This window comes from Hordeum vulgare, chromosome 3H, assembly GCF_904849725.1.
Source record: "Hordeum vulgare subsp. vulgare chromosome 3H, MorexV3_pseudomolecules_assembly, whole genome shotgun sequence".
NCBI classification, from domain to species: domain Eukaryota; kingdom Viridiplantae; phylum Streptophyta; class Magnoliopsida; order Poales; family Poaceae; genus Hordeum; species Hordeum vulgare.
The window spans coordinates 156,889,331-156,903,321 of NC_058520.1; positions in this window are offsets into that span (position 1 = coordinate 156,889,331).

Below are 13,991 nucleotides of genomic sequence, written 5' to 3' on the forward strand. Positions count from 1 at the left end.
ATTCGACCAAGGCAGGGCTCTCCTCGCCTCTTCCCTGCCGCCATATGCCTTGCCCTGACCTCGTGGAGCCATCCCCCCCCCCACCTTCCCGCCTTCACCAGGAGCCACCTAACAAAGTTTTCCCTTCTACCCGAAGCCGTCGCCGCCTCGGAGCTCGCCGCCGGTGATTCCGTCCACCTCTCTGGTCACGGGCGGCCACCTAGCGGACCAGCCCGAAGGGATGGATCCATTCCCGCCCTCGGAAGAACCCTAGGAGGCGTCATCCGCTGGCGAGTATCGTCGAAGCCCCGCCTTCCCTTTGGACAAAGGAGGAAGACGACAGGCTTGATAGTATTCAAACCTACCCGGGGGCCCTCCTCGTTAGCGACAGGACCGAGCCACCGCCCGTTTAAGTGGAGGCACATTCAAGAGAATACGTTTTCCCATTCGCGATAGCGTAAGTGACCCCGAACCGCTTTCCGTTTTCTATTTTATTTTAAGACAAATTTTTGACCCAACCTTGACTGTCCACAACTTTTACAATAATAGTCCAAATGAGCTGATTCTTTTTCTCACCTCTTCCAAATTTCATCTAGTTTATTTCAGTATTTATTTGAAAATTTTCTTATACAAACTTCTATACTGTTTTTAAATTGTGTGTTAATTTGAATATTTTCCAAACTAGGCTATGGAGAGAGGAGCAAAAACTTCAAAAGTTTTGGAGTGCAACCTACCTCTCTACACTTGGAAGGCAAGCATTCTGAACCTATATATACCTTGGTTGTGTGTGGCTTGCTTGATGAGAAAACATTATGGTTATGTTAAACGAGTGGCGTTATTTTATGTGACAATCATGCATGTGGCTTCATGATTTGAAAGTAAAATTGTTGCATGATTGAGATGCGTGGGACAGCAGTCACATTTTCCTAGCACACATGTCTACAGGATATGATTTGGTAAGAATCGGCGTCATGTGGAGACACGACCTTGGGACTAACATCTCGTGGGACGAGAGTGGTCAGCGAGGCATGTTGGGGTACGACAGGTAGTGACTCTGTTTGCGGTGATAAAACATTTTGATTGTGCTAATCATGCAGGGAATAATTTAAACCTCCTGAGTCAGCCATAGATCGAGTCTTGTCAGTATGTCACCTTAACCCTTCATGCTGCCACAGGTCTTCCTGAAAGGGAATATGGTTTAGTAGGTCATAAACCTATTACCAGGTACACACCAAGTAGTGAGGTCATGATGAAGGTATCCGGGGCACTGGACTAAATCCAGTAATCCAGTTAGGGGGCATGGGTGTTTCCGGTCTGGGACCGAGAGGGGAAGAGCTCTCCCCTTGTAGCGCGCGGTATAAATTAGATCCCATGCTAGTAGAGGTTGGAGCCTGCCCGTCTTATGGTTTTTCTCTGGCAGCGTAGCAGAGTGATATCAGTCTTTACGGGAGAAAAATGGGTGTGTACTGGTTCTGAGTATTTGCTTCTAAGATATTGTACGCGGGATTAGTCCGAGTGACTATTGGCAACCGTGGGCTTTGGGTAAAGAGTACACCCTCTACAGAGTCAGAACTATTCGAGTAGCCGTGTCCACTGTCAAGGACGACTCGTTGACTAGTCAAGTGTCGGTCTAAGTGTCGGTCTTCGGAGGTAGTTAAAGAATTGTGAGGCTAATCGGGAAATATGGTGGATGATCCTGAACATTATTTTCTGTGGACTAACCCCTATGATTATGATTGTTGAATATCCCTTGGACGGTTCTACCTCCTGGATATTCATTATATTATTTATTATTGTTTCATATAAGCCCTTTATGTGGTGTCGCTTAGACGCCCGAGTGTGGCATGTTTATCATTTCATATAAGCCCTTTATGTGGTGTCGCTTAGACGCTCGTCTGCGACATGTTATCTTTCATATAAGCCCTTCGTGTGGTGTCGCTCAAACGCTCGACTATAGCACGCTTGTTATTATCTGATTCAAGCCCTCTATGTGGTGTCACTCAGACGCCCGACGGAGGCATGTTTTATATCACATCTGTTAATCTTACTCCTATTGATTGTTTATTACTTTCTCAGCGTGATTATATTTTCATTACTAATACTTGAGAAGTACATCATGGTTGACGAAGTAATGTGGTATTATTACAAGTGTATATTAACCCTGCCAATTTATGTTTGTGATCATGATGTTTGCGAGTACATTCAAAGTACTCACTGGCTTGTCCCTGGCTATTGCTTGGCCAGATTGCGTGCTTGGAGAGGAGGAACCCGATGATAACCCCGGAACCTAGGCATCAAAGACATCTGTCGCGTGAGATAGGAATTATCCAGGTCAGATGTTCTTGTGGGAAATGGAGTCCCATAGACGTTGGAGATCCCCGAACCGCTTCCACCACCAACCATTTGAAACCTTTTGATGTACTCTATGGGACACCTCGGTCTTGTACTTCAAGTTTTTATTTTTGCTTGGACAAATGTGTCAAGGATTTGTGCACCAGCTAACTGTATTCTTGGGGCTGATATGCACAAGGGCCATTTTGAAGGGAAATTAAAATCCCCAAAAATCTGGTCTTGACAACATAGTTGTTGGCTGGAAGGAGTTTGTGTCCCTTAATGGATTTGAGTCGGGACAAGCAGTCTTAATGATGTTCTATAGAGAAGAGCAGACTAAGGGCAAGGAGTTTGGACCACTGAGATTTAGGATTTTTGCATTGTATAATCTATAAGTTAAAGCAAGCCCCTTGTGGCACATCTGTAATGCTTGCTTATGCTGCATGCTTTCAAAATTATGTTTATTAGACAACTCAAATCTATGTTCTTTAGTCAGTTTGAATGGTGCCATTTTCAATAAATGTGAACTGATATGCCTCAATTTACTGCTACTTTCACAAGCTGCATGTCGAATTGCAGTTCAATTTACTACATTTGCAGCAAGCAAACATGTGGCATGTATCTTATTCTTTACTATTTCCATCATACTACTAATGTAGTACGAAAGTGCAAAATATGCAGTTCTCTTAAACACATAATGCATTTTAAGAAAATATAAATAATATAAGCTCTGAAGCCTACTCAATGAAGTCCACTAGTAGCAAAATTTCAATACACTACAACGAATGGCAGAACTGCAACCATAAAATTAAAGTATGTACAGATCCAAATATGTGGGAGAGTAAGAGAAGTGACAATTCTACCCGCAATTCTATAAGTTGACTAAAAATTTCACACTGACACAACTCTCAAGAATACCAGGATACCCACGCTGACTAGGATACACCCACAATTCCATTATTTCAAAAGCAAAACCAATTTATTTTTTTGAAGATTACTGTTGGAAATATGCATGCAATAATAAAATAGTTATTATTATATTTCCTATTTCAAGATAATCGTTTATTATCCATGCTATAATTGTATTGAATGGAAACATAAATGCATGTGTGGATATATAGATAAAAACAATGCCCCTACACTACTGGAATTCCTATATTTGCCATCAGCCAGCAGACGGCGAAGAACCTCTTTACCGTGTGTTGGCAAAAAACAGACGGTAAAGAGGAGGCTGATGGCAAAATACATATTTGCCATCAGCCACCTCTTTGCCGTCTGTCAACAGACGGCAAAGGTAGGGATGGCAGACGGCAAAGCTATCCCACCCCACCCCTCCTCTCTCCCCATCCCACCCCGGCCCCACCCACCCTTTGCCGTCTGCCTGACTAGCTTTGTCGTCCGTGGCAGACGGCAAAGGGGATGGACCCCCCAAACGTTAACGGTCGCCGCGCGCCCCACCTCTCTCCTCTCTCCCACGCACTCTCTCTCACTGCTCTCCCCTCAGTGCCGCCGCAGCCCCTCAGCGCCGCCGCAGCAGCCCCCGGCCCCCAGCGCCGCCGCCGCCCCACCGCCGCCGCCGACGACGCCACCCCCACCCCACCGCCACCCTGCGCCCCCCCCTGCGGCCCTCCTCCTCCTCCCTGCGCCCCCGCCGCCGACGCCACCCCCACCCCACCTCCCCACCCCACCCCACCGCCGCCCTGCACCCTCCTCCACCGCCGCCCTCCTCCCCCTGCGGCCCTCCTCCCCCTGGTAAGTTTCTGTTTCTTCTTTTTTTAATAGTTTTTGTTTAATTAGTTCTTACTTTTAGTTTAGTTTTAGTTTCAGTTTTAGTTTAGGTTTAGTTAGGTTAGTTTCAGTTTTAGTTTAGTTAGTTTCAGTTTTAGTTAGGTTAGTTTCAGATTTAGATAGGTTAGTTTCAGTTTTAGTTAGGTTAATTTCAGTTTTAGTTTCGTTTTAGTTTTAGTTTCAGTTTTAGTTTAGGTTTAGTTAGTTTAGGTTTAGAAGAAGAAGAAGAAGAAGGAGAAAGGAGATGAAGAAGAAGGAGAAAGGAGAAGAAAAAAATAAGAAGAAGAAGGAAAAGAAGAAGAAGGAAAAGGAAGGAAAGGAGAAGAACCAAGAAGAAGAAGAAGAAAAATAGGAGAGGAAGAGAAGAATAAGAGGAAAAAGTAAATAAGAAGAAGAAGAAGAAGAAGAAGAAGAAGAAGAAGAAGAAGAGAAGAAGAAAACAAGAATAAGGAGAAGAAGAATAAGAGGAAAAAAGAAAAATAAAAATAAGAAGAAGAAGAAGAAGAATAAATTAGTAGATTTAGTAGGTAGTTTCTGTTAGTTAATTAGTAGATTTAGTAGGTAGTTTAGTGGTAGATTAGTAGTTAATTAGTAGTTTTAGTGGTAGATTCTGTTAGTTAATTAGTAGATTTAGTAGAAGAAAAGAAGAAGAAAAGAAGAAGAGAAGAAGAAGAGAAGAAGAGAAGAAATAGGCAAAATGGGCTAATTAACCCAACAATGACATAACCTGAAAAGTAGTATAGGTAACCTGGAAAGTCCTCTGGACCAAAAGGGCAACTTCTGGACCTGCTTAATAGAAAGAATAGGAAGAAGAAGAAGAGGAGGAGGAGGAGAAGAGGAGGAGGAGGAGAAGAGGAGAAGAGGAGGAGGAGAAGAAGAAGAAGAAGAAGAAGAAGAAGAGGAGGAGGAGGAGGAGAAGACAAAAATAAGAAGGAGAAGAAGAAAAGAAGTAGTATAGGACAATGACATAACCCAGCTCATTAATATTATATACTTAGCTTGTTTTCCTCTAAAATGGGATAATTAGCCCATTTAGCTCAAAAAAGACATAATTAGGTAATTTAGCTCCAACATAATTAGGTAATTGTTGTACGAGCTCCGCCCCTGCATTTGTGGGTCAGTACAAATTTCATCTCCTCCCCGCCCCTTCATTTAGTGTGGCTTGGTTTCCGGATGCAACTTTCTAGATTTAGGTAATTCAATTAATTTATCAGTATGCGGTGACCAGTATGCGTCTCCCGTTCCAAAGGGCGACATCTATAAATATGCATGTCTTTGCATATTTATAACCGCCATCCTTTCGAATTGTCTAACATTATCCATGGACAGCCCGAGTATGTGTAGATTGGGTTCGTTTTCCCGTATGCTATGCTCTGGATCCGATGCGGAATTTCGTCAGTGCCTCCCTATTGTTCTCCGGATGCACATCCTCTCTGTTTATTGTGGAGACGTGTATCAGGAGAACAGCGGGGAGGTGCTGCCGAAATTTTGCGTTGGATCCGGAGCAGAGCATGGGAAAACGAACTCAATCTACACATACTCGGGTGGGATTAGGACATATCTTTACCTATTAGCGTGTAGGTTGCCTGGACGTAATAAAAATGGCGAAAGATGAATATAAATGCTAAATTATATATAAATATATTTCTTCTGTCTTTAGTAGCTACGCAAGATGAGTGATCATGCGTGGATGTATACCGGTCACCCTAGTCAGAAAGAGATGACGAAAGAATGGTTTTTAAAAACAAAGGAATTTGTGAAAGCCGCATTCGCAAATGGCCAGGAAAGAAACTATTGCCCCTGTCCTGGATGCGACAACTATAAAAAGACGACAGAGGCTGTAATGATTAAACACCTGCAGAGGAGGGGTTTTAAGCCTAATTATACGGTGTGGACATTTCATGGTGAGTCTATACAACGCACAAGAGCTGAGGTGGTCCGTCGTCGCACGGACGAGCATGGTACTGGGATCGAAGACATGGTGCAAGACTTTGATGATGCTCGGGATTCGGAAGATGAGATGGAGGAATCTGCAAAGGCCTTTTATGAAATGTTGGAGTCTTCAAAACGTCCTCTACATGAGCACACCGAGTTCTGTCAGCTGGATGCAATTGCACAAGTAATGGCTCTGAAGGCTCAGTTCAACTTGGGAAGAGAATGCTACGACGCGATGATGACACTATTTGGACGTTTCCTACCCAAAGGCCATGTCATGCCTGCAAACCTGTACCAGTCGGACAAAATACTTCGTGTACTTAAGATGCCCTATGAGAAGATAGATGCATGTGAGAAAGGATGTGTCTTATTTAGGAAGGAGTATGCACACTTGGACTATTGTCCCAATTGCGAGTCTTGCAGGTATCTTGTGGTAGACAACGGTATGGGTGAGAAGAGGCAGACCAAAATCGCAGTTAGTGTTCTTCGGTATATGCCAATCGTACCAAGACTTCAACGTCTTTTCATGGTCGAAGAGACAGCCAGACAGATGACATGGCACAAATTGGGCAAAAGAACCGAACTAGATGCGGATGGGAATAAGATGATGGTACACACATCGGATGGGGAAGTGTGGAAACATTTCGATGGATTGCATCAGGATAAAGCGGCAGATCCAAGGAATCCTCGAGTCTGCGCCGCCACGGATGGTTTTAGTCCCTTCGGCATGACGGCAACCCAATACAGTTGTTGGCCTGTATTTGTCATTCCACTGAATCTCCCCCCCCCCCCCGGGCAGATTATGCAAAGAAAGAACATATTTCTGACGTTGATAATTCCAGGGCCCAATTATCCGGGAAAGAATATGAATGTGTACCTGCAACCGCTTAAGGATGAATTGGAAGAAGCTTGGGAAAATGGGGTCAAGACATACGATGCCGCTAGAAAAGAAAACTTCAAAATGCATGTGTGGTACATGTACTCTATGCATGACTTGCCAGCGTATGCGCTATTCTCTGGATCGTGTGTGCATGGAAGGTTCCCGTGCCCCCAATGCAAGGTAGCTCTTCAGTTTCATTGGTTGAAGGAGGGTCGGAAGTATTCTTGCTTTGACTTGCATAGACAGTTCCTGGATCCTGACCATCAGTTCAGAAAAGACAAGAAGAACTTTACCAAAGGTAAAGTTGTCAAAAACTTGGCACCACATGCGTTCACAGGCCAACAGATCATGGATCAGTTAAACGCCCTCGAGCCTGATCCAGAGCATCTAGGGTATCTCTTTCGTACCTTTGGCAAAGAGCTATCTATGCCCGACCGTAAATCTACAAATTGTGGTGTCTCTGCTATCGGCGAAGGTGTTATCGAGTATTATGGAAGAGTTGAAGCAATTTATGAACTTCAATTCTATGGTGAAAACCCACCGAACGTCGTAGTCTTCAAATGTTATTGGTTCCAGCCGAAGGAGACTAGAAGGACTCATGAACATATAGGACTAGTCGAAATCAATCCAAACACCCATTTAGATGTTCCCGATGTCTATATTACGGCTCAACAGGCGACCCAAGTTTTCTACCTACCGTGGGCATGCCAAACGGATAAGAATCTGGAAGGTTGGTATGTTGTTTATGAAGTGCCGCCACATGTCACACCACCTCTCCCAAATGAACAGGATTATGAACCTCACATTAACCCAGACACATATGATGGAGAATTCTTCCAAGAAACACGTCTTTCCAAGAAACATTTCAAGAACCGCCGTGCTTCATCCAAGAACATGGAAGTAGACAGCGACAATGAATCCGAATCCAGCCCTGAGCCGGAACCAGAAGACCTGGAACTCGTAGAGGTTACTGATGCGGATGACCTGTCAATGCTTCAACGATTAAAGGAAGGCATTTCACAACTTCACGCCGTTGAACCCGATGAGCACGTCATTCATGAAGACATGCGTGATAGTGATGATGATGATGCATTTATTGATGATGATTATTAGTTTGTAAGATTCACAACTTAAATTATATATATTTTAATCTTTATTATTCATGTACATATTATTATTCATGTCAGTCATTCAATTTTTTTATGTTGTACTAATTTCTTTTAATCTTTATCATGGCAGGTGTTGAAAGATGGTGGGCGCGGGTCCAGATCGCTCGACGGGTTCTTCCCAGGCGCCCCGCACGAGGGGTGGTACTTCCATTCCACCCCTATCTCTCCGTAGAGCCTTGGCAGACAGTCTTTCGACACCAGCCGTGGGTTCTTCTTCGTCGGCGGCATTGCCCGCTGGGAGAGGTGTTGGTCGGGTAGGGAAGAAGGGGAAGGGTACAGGGAGAGGTGGTGGCCGCGGAAGATCCAGGAGGACTGTTGAGCCGTCCTCGCCACCACCACCAGCTCATTCACCCGAGCATAGGACTAGTATGGTCGACCCGTTTGCGGAGGAGGCTACGGGGACTCCGGTCTAGGAGCCTGGTGTTCACGGGCATTCGTCCCATGAGACTCCGGTCCAGGAGCAGCCTCGGGTCGAGGTGCACTCGGCCCAAGAGCAGCCGGAGGAGACTATGGTTCCGGAGGCTTCACCCGACGTGGAGAGGTCCGGATGGGAGCCTTGGCCGGATCGTACCGAGTTGCCGGATTGGACCGAGGGTCCGGGTGGCTCAGGGGGCGGGGATGGCGGGGATGAGCTTACGGATAGCGAGGGCGATGTGCAGGTGGACGGGGCCCCGGCTACCGTGTACAAGCGTGGTAGTACACGTCTCCCGGTAGCCCCGGCTACCCGCGAGCAGAGGCCGGTGATTAAACCTGAAGGAGATAGGTAAGTACATTTACCCTTTTTTTAGCTTTTGCCTTCAAGTTTGTTCAAATATCTAATGCGCTGACCTTATCATACTGCAGGGGATGGGTACACCCTCTTGGAGTCCGTAGGCCGAACTCCGTCCTTGGTGTGCTTTGCCGGACAAATTTCCCGGGGTTTGTCACGTTGCCTGGTGAGGGTCAGGTTCCTACACTAGGATTTACCTGGGAGCACTACCAGGCTGCGCAGGCCCCGCCAGAGGAGATTATAGATGGTGTCTTGTGCCACACGAGGGCCGAGATGGTGATCAGGAGCTTTTGGGTAAATTATCCTTTTACATAATCTAAAATTAACAATATAGCTAATTATGGTACTAATCGGTGTTTTCACGTTTGATTGCAGACCTTCTATAGGTGTGAGGATGGATATGAGGAGGCGGCGGCCAGGGTTCTCGAGGTCGAGTGTAGGCGGTTACTACAGAACTTGCGCCACGAGGCTCGGCCGCAGGCTATTCGAGATTACTACGCCACGCGTGGTATTAAGAAGGCGAAGAAGAATTGCCACGGAAAGTTTCTGAAGAAGGAGCAATACATGAAGGTAATTACCTATTCTTAAGTCCTTCTACGTAGTTTTCTTGATTTCATTCATAGGCGTAGCGCTGAAAATTCTTTCTAATAACTTACAGGTGCCCCCGAGATGGTGTGCGGATAAGATGGATTGTTGGGAGGCGTTGGTTGATGAGTGGTGCACAGGCAGCTGGCGAGCCGTCCACGATAATGCGAAGGATCGGCGTAGCCAAATGGTTGGTGTGCCACACCATCAAGGCAGCGCCAACTTACTTCAGTTTGGACGAAACTGGGTATGTGATTTTCTTCATGATTCATGCAATTCATTCTTATGCTAATATTTTGTTCCTCTCTTTTAGGCGCATCACAATAAGACTGAGATGCCACACTTGTACGACCTTTATGGCATGGCCCATACTGCCTCGTACAAGAAGGCGAAGGCATTCTCTGAGTCTGACCTGGATGATCCCAGTAACTTCACCAACATATCATCCCACCAGAAGCTCGTGGCATACAGGGACGCGGGGAAGGCTACGAAAGGGGATGACTTTAACCCTAGCCAGGAACCTTTGGATCCAGAGCTGGTGATGATATCTGGTGGCGGGAGGCCCCATGGCTCGATAGCCATTGGAGATGGGATAATACGTTGTCCACTCACTCTTCCGGAGATCAAGGCGCGCCAGTCGAGCAACTGTCCTGAGATAACGCGTCGTCCACGGCCAGTCGAACTTGCCATCGAGGTTAGTTCTACGGACTAAGAACACTTTCATCCATTTCATTATGTGTGTCACCATAGATCATTACTGTGGTAACGAGGAATGGTTTTTCAGGCTGCTCTTCAGAAAGAGAGAGCGGCAAACCAGGCTGCTCTTGAGAAAGAGAGATTGGCAAGCCAGGCTACTCTTCAGGCTGCTCTTGATGAGAGGGACCAGAGCACGGCACGATTGCTTGAGGAGGAGAGGGCCTGGAATGAGGCGGGTCAACGGGCCCTGTACGAGCTTTTTGTGGTATGTTTTTTTCACATTAGCCAAATCATGTGTGTAATGTCTGTTTCAATACTAACTAATACGACCCACTCTTCAGGGTTTGTGCGAGAAGAGCGGTCAAGTCCCTTCGCCGATGCCCGTCTTCTCTTCGATTGGCACGGTGAGTTTCATTATAAACTAGTATTAATAATTGAGTGTCATCATGCTAACTGAGACATTGCAAAATATCTTTTCTGCAGAATAACTCCCGAGCGGCATCGCACAACCCTTCTCCAGGGCAACCGTCTCCAAACGAAGCCGGCGCGAGCAACCGTGGTGTTTCTCCTCCTTGATGACCACTACGGTAAGTTTCTCCTCCAAACTTAGCTTGTTTTCCTCTAAAATGAGATAATTAGCCAATTTAGCTCCAAGAAGACATAATTAGGTAATTTAGCTCAAAAAAGACATAATTAGGTAATTTAGCTTAAAAAGACATAAAGAGGAGGAGGAGGAGGAGGAGGCCAAGGCCAATTTGGCGTCCCAGCCGCCAGAATGTCATCGTGAGGGCGTCGAAGTCCCACACGATGGGCCCGAGGGTCCGGAGAAAGTCCACACCGAGGATGAAGTCCAAACAGCCGAGGTCGATGCCGGCACAGCTAATGGAAAAGTGTTCGCCCCCGATGGTGATGGGAACGTCGCGGGCGAGTCCATGACACTGGAGGCGGTCACCGTTGGCCACCGTGATCCGAAGGCGCTCCCCGCCCGTGGTCGGAATAGCTAGACGACGCATGGTTGCCTCGGGCAGGAAGTTATGAGTGGAGCCCGTATCCAGCAGGGCGACCAGCTGCTCGCCATGGATCGTCACGAGAAGCAACATGGTCCGCTCATGGCGGATGCCGGCGAGGGCGTGGAGAGAGACGACGCAGGCCATCGCCGTAGAATCTGCGGTCGGGTCTGGTGCGTCGTTCGTCTCGTCCGCCTCGGTGTAGTCGACCGTCTCCAAGTAGAAGAGGCGGGGCCAGACATGTGTCAACGTGTAGGGCTCATCGCAGTTAAAGCAGAGACCCTGACGTCGACGCTCCTACTGCTCGGCCGGGGACAACCTGCGGAAGGTCCGTGTGGCGGCCGGACGTGCGGCCGTTGCGGCTGGCGGAGGCCGGCCCGGTGCTGGAAGGGTCGGCACGGGTCGACTGAGCTGGCGGCCGCCCCGTCCGGGCGGTTGCTGCAGTGCCTGGGCCCGCTGCTCGAAGGCTCGGGCGTAGTACATGGCGGACTGAAGGTCGGGGGTTCCCGGAGCTCGACATCCACGCGAATATGGTCCGGTAGGCCACCCACAAAGAGCTCAGCGCGCTGAGACGCGGATATGCCTGGCGCGTGGCATGCCAGGGCTTGGAATCGGTCGGCGTAGTCCTGGACCGTTGAGGTAAACGGTAAGCGGCCGAGGGCTGCCAGTCGGCTGCCACGGATGGGGGGGCCAAATCGGAGAAGGCAGAGCTCGCGAAAGCGGTCCCACGGTGGCATGCCGCCCTCGTCCTGCTCGAGGGCGTAGTACCAAGTCTGGGTAGTACCACGGAGATGATAGGACGCGAGCCAGGTGCGATCCGACGCGAGCGTCCGCTGCCCCCGAAAGAACTGCTCGCACTGGTTGAGCCAGTTGAGGGGGTCTTCCGCGCCGTCGTAAGTGGTGAAGTTCAGCTTAGCGAACCGAGGAGCTGTCGGCCCGCCGTGTCCGGGAGCCGCGGATGTCGGTGGCCTCGCGTATGCCGGGTCAGGAAACTCCGGGCCGTAGGGCGCCGAGCTAGAGGACCGCTCGAACGGCAGAGAGGGCGCCGGTTGTTCCGGTGCCGGGGTATAGATCGGACCCGAAGATGATCCGGCTGCCCACGCGGGAATTGGCGATGGCGATGACGGGAACTGCACCTGGTACAGGGGCCGACCGGTGGTTCGGGGCGCTGGAGGTGCTGCTGTCGATGGCGGTGGCGGCTGCTGGTGCGGCGCCGGAGCATGCGCCGTGGTGGCCGGTAGCGACTGGTGGGGCAGCCCCCCCAGCGGCGCGATGGTGGCCGGCCACACCGGCCAGGGAGTGCCCGCGGCGTGGTAATGCTGCAGCAGCAGCTGCGGCGGCGGCGGCGGCGCCCCTCCGTGGAGTGGCTGGAAGGCTGGGGTGGCCCACGGCAGCGACGGCGGCCCGTAGGTAGTGGGGGCGACGCTCGGCGGCGGGGGTTGGGTCCCAGCGAGGTAGAGGCTGATGCCTCGGACCGCTTGGACAAGTTCCCGCAGGGTGCCCGATATCGCCTCGGGCGAGAGTATGGGGAGCGGCTCCTCCACGGTGATGATCGGCACTGGCGAGGGAGCGGTCCCGGACGTGAGCGGCAGCGGCGGCGGGGCGGTGGTGGTGGTTTGCGGCAGTGGGGCGGTGGTGGTGTTGAGCGGCGGCGGTGGTGGAGGGAGCGACATGATCAGCCTGGAATCTCTAGATACCAAATTCGTAGGACTAGGGTTCCTACCGGGCCTCCGGCGTAGGTTGTAAGGGCACGGAGGAGGGGAGCGAGGGCTGGAGCGAACGCGCCGGCGAGATGGCGCCGTCGCGGCTAGGGTTAGGTGCGGCGGAGGCTAGGGTTCCGGCTCCTTGGAGGGCCGGGCAACAGAAGATAATATCTTTATTGCTTGATCTCAATTGATGTCTTACAACTAGTATTTATAACTCGAGCCTAAGATAACTTTCCTAAAGTAATTTACCTAAGATAACTTGCAGGCCAAGCCGCTAATATTAACGCCCAATGGGCCTACGCCGGCCATAGGCCAAGCCGGTCATAACAGAGGAGGAGGAGGAGGAGGAGGAGGAGAAGGCCAAGGACCTTCTATCCTTCTCCTCCTCCTCCTTCTCCTCCTCCTCCTCCTTCTTCTTGATTTCTTCTTCTTCTCCTCCTCCTCCTCTTTCTTCTCCTCTTTCATATTATCCTTGCTTTAATTAACCCAACAATGACATAATTAGCCCATTTAGCTCCAAAATACCATAATAAGCTCAAAATGGCATAAGAACCTTGGTTAGCTCATGAATATTATATACTTAGCTTGTTTTTCTCTAAAATTACATAATTAGCCCATTTAGCTCAAAAAGACATAATTAGGTAATTTAGCTCCAACAAGAGGAGAAGAGGATAAGAAATAGGCAAAATGAAAAGAAAGAAGAAGAAGATATGAAGAAGAAGAGAAGGAGGAGGAGGAGGAGGAGGAGGACAAGGCCAAGGACCTTCTATCCTTCTCCTCCTCCTCCTTCTCCTCCTCCTCCTCCTTCTTCTTGATTTCTTCTTATTCTCCTCCTCCTCCTCTTTCTTCTCCTCTTTCATATTATCCTTGCTTTAATTAACCCAACAATGACATAATTAGCCCATTTAGCTCCAAAATACCATAATAAGCTCAAAATGGCATAAGAACCTTGGTTAGCTCATGAATATTATATACTTAGCTTGTTTTTCTCTAAAATGACATAATTGGAATATTTAGCTCAAAAAATACATAATTAGGTAATTTAGCTCCAACAAGAGGAGAAGAGGAGAAGAAATAGGCAAAATGAAAAGAAAGAAGAAGAAGAGATGAAGAAGAAGAGAAGAAGGAGGAGGAGGAGGAGGAGGA